A 2,662-nucleotide genomic window follows, 5' to 3' on the forward strand; every position below is an offset into this window, starting at 1 on the left:
ATTAAATATCACTCATAATTTAGTATGAAAAAAGTAAATAATATTATTTAATAATATCAGTTAATTTTTGAACATGTCAGATTTATTTACTAAATCACAAACATTATTGAATAATGTTGGTATCCTGAAAGTTACTAGCATATTGTAGTTGATTAACTTCAAGCTCTTGTCTTTCGTAGATCAAAATGTTCTTCACTCAGATTGTGTGTAGCAAAATGGCCGCCCGACCAAAGTGAGTGTGACGTTTCGTGAGGTGATTGCATCGTTGTTTTAAGTGGTTTTTACGAATATTCGTTCATGTGACATAGTGTTATTGTGTTTCCTGTGAGTATCCGCAGGTCTGTGAAGAAAATTCGAATATTCGATAAGGTAGGTAGCATAATTTATACATATTCGCGCGCAGGATAAAATTCTTACGATACTATTATACGTTAAAATTTTGTTAATTTTACGATTTTGTAACGATTTTTTATCAAATATGTAATGAAATAATAATTATTATTTTTTCTTTTACATAGATATGATAATGTCTCTAATTGCATAAATGATTAACGTCGATCGAAAATTGTATTTCGAATTGTTACTCTCTCTTCGAGTTAAAAGTGGGCGTTATTTAAATGACATACGTTCTTGCATTCTAAATGTACCAAATGACAGAGAAATAACGTATTTCGTTATATTTTCTAATATTTCGTATTAATTTGATGACAATATTGCTACTTTTCGGCATATTCATCTTCATAAAAAATATCACATGTATGCATAGAACATATCCTTTCAGTATATCATGAATTTTGCGAGATTATTTAATATCCATAATTATTTCTTAACTTTCTTTTTACAATTTCAACTAATTATAATTTAATAAAAAATTAATATAAAAGAGATTGTTTTTAATATCTTGTTTTAATTTCATTTATGTTCATATGTTCATATTTAAATTATCTTTTGTGCGATAACACATTATGTAATGTGTACATACATTTATCGATACCACGAAAAAAAAATTTATATCTTAAATTTAGTATGAATTAAATCAAATGTATAGCAATTATTATTATATAGTAAATTATATTAACATATATATTAACATATTAACATTATATATTAACATTATATTAACATTAACAAAGTTAGCGATTAAATTTGAAGTCTAAATATAAATATATATTATTATATATATATATATATTATTATTATTATTATTATTATTATTATTATTATTATTATTATTATTATTATAAGTAAATATTATATTAGAAACTGTACAAATAAACTGAACTAGTACAACAAATTATTTACTTTCAATGGAACGGAAACGAATCAATTACTAAGCTTATAAAAATACTGCTTATAAAAACCATGTGCCATAATCGAAAATCGAGAATCATGATTATTATTTTATAAATCGATTTTCAAATCATATAGCAAAAAACATTCATATCATCGAGTTATTGCTCATTGATTAACAAAAACTGTAGCACATCAATATGTACACATGTTCTTTGTATTCCAATTTTCCCGCCATGATTTTTTTATTCTTGATTTTATATTTTTTACAAAGTTTTTGTTACATTGTTTTTTATATTCTGAGGAATTGAAAAAGAAGAAATATAAAAGTATCGCAATAAGGATTAATACACTTTCAAGGCGAGTGAACAAGCTCATGCGAACTCGGGCAATTAGCAATTGACTAATTACATGATTAACGAACGGTATACGGTATTCTTGTCGAATAATTCAGTCACAATGCTTAATTGTACACTATAAATGGACCGCTCTTCCTCCCGGAATTATTATGTTATATTTTTCCACATGCGTCGTGTATCCATACATTGAATTCGCATGGATGTTCCTTGCCTACAAGGAAAAATGTGCTTCCCGCTGCGTGAATTTGCAATGGAAACATTACTGATTCTCTCATGCGCGTTTCTTACCTAATTAATTCAACCTTAAACAGAACTCAGAAGCGGAGTGAGAGGAAACGACCGCAACCTTGTGCTGAATGTTACGAGACGCTTGCGCTGAATGATCAAATGTTATCGGTCGAATACTGCTCCCATTACAAAAAATGCTATTGAAATTGATTGTTTCATGAAAGTTGTATCTATTATTAATTTTATGGACAAAATTTTGTTTCCAAAACGATATTGTTTGTTGATCTATGATTTAGATTAAGATGACGTTTATTAATATTTATTATTTCAATTATAGAATTGTTCTTATAACATTGTTTAAAGATTATATGCGTTTGATATGCGTTATTGACGTTATTTGACATATACGTTTTATTATTGTGAAGTAGCATTGAAATTGTTATTATAATTAACAACGTTATTTACTTACGTCGTATAAATATGTAGATAGTATTCATTATTTGTCTTTTTTTACATGTGTTTATTTAATTTTGATGAATATTGAATTTAATTTAAATAGGAATTTAATCCAAATTGATTGCACATTGTAATTGTATTTTTAATTATTTCGCATTTAATTTCATTTTTTCCTTTACGTTATAAATGTGAAAATGTACTTATCAATTAAATAAGTTATAAACAAATTGTATAATGATTTAATTAAAAAATTCATTTAAATTCAAGTATGAGAATTTTTTACTATCTTACATAAAATTGTTTACAAAGCAATATATATATATATATAT

General features: G+C 25.5%; 1 protein-coding gene across 4 annotated transcripts in view; it reads left to right on the forward strand.

The window, feature by feature from the left end:
• Positions 1–148: 148 nt before the first annotated feature.
• LOC102673300 (tyrosine-protein kinase CSK-like) overlaps positions 149–2,662 on the forward strand; it is a 23,986-nt gene continuing 21,472 nt past the window's right edge. For 2 of the 4 annotated variants that reach the window (XM_006618843.2, XM_006618842.2), the window contains exons 1-2: positions 183–369; positions 1,961–2,103. The gene's annotated coding sequence lies outside the window, so the exon portion shown is untranslated. Of the gene's footprint in view, positions 370–1,960; positions 2,104–2,662 lie in introns of all 4 variants that reach the window. The other 2 variants (XM_006618840.2, XM_006618841.2) reach the window with 2 other exon arrangements.

This window comes from Apis dorsata, unplaced genomic scaffold (assembly GCF_000469605.1).
Source record: "Apis dorsata unplaced genomic scaffold, Apis dorsata 1.3 scaffold_376, whole genome shotgun sequence".
Lineage (NCBI taxonomy): Eukaryota > Metazoa > Arthropoda > Insecta > Hymenoptera > Apidae > Apis > Apis dorsata.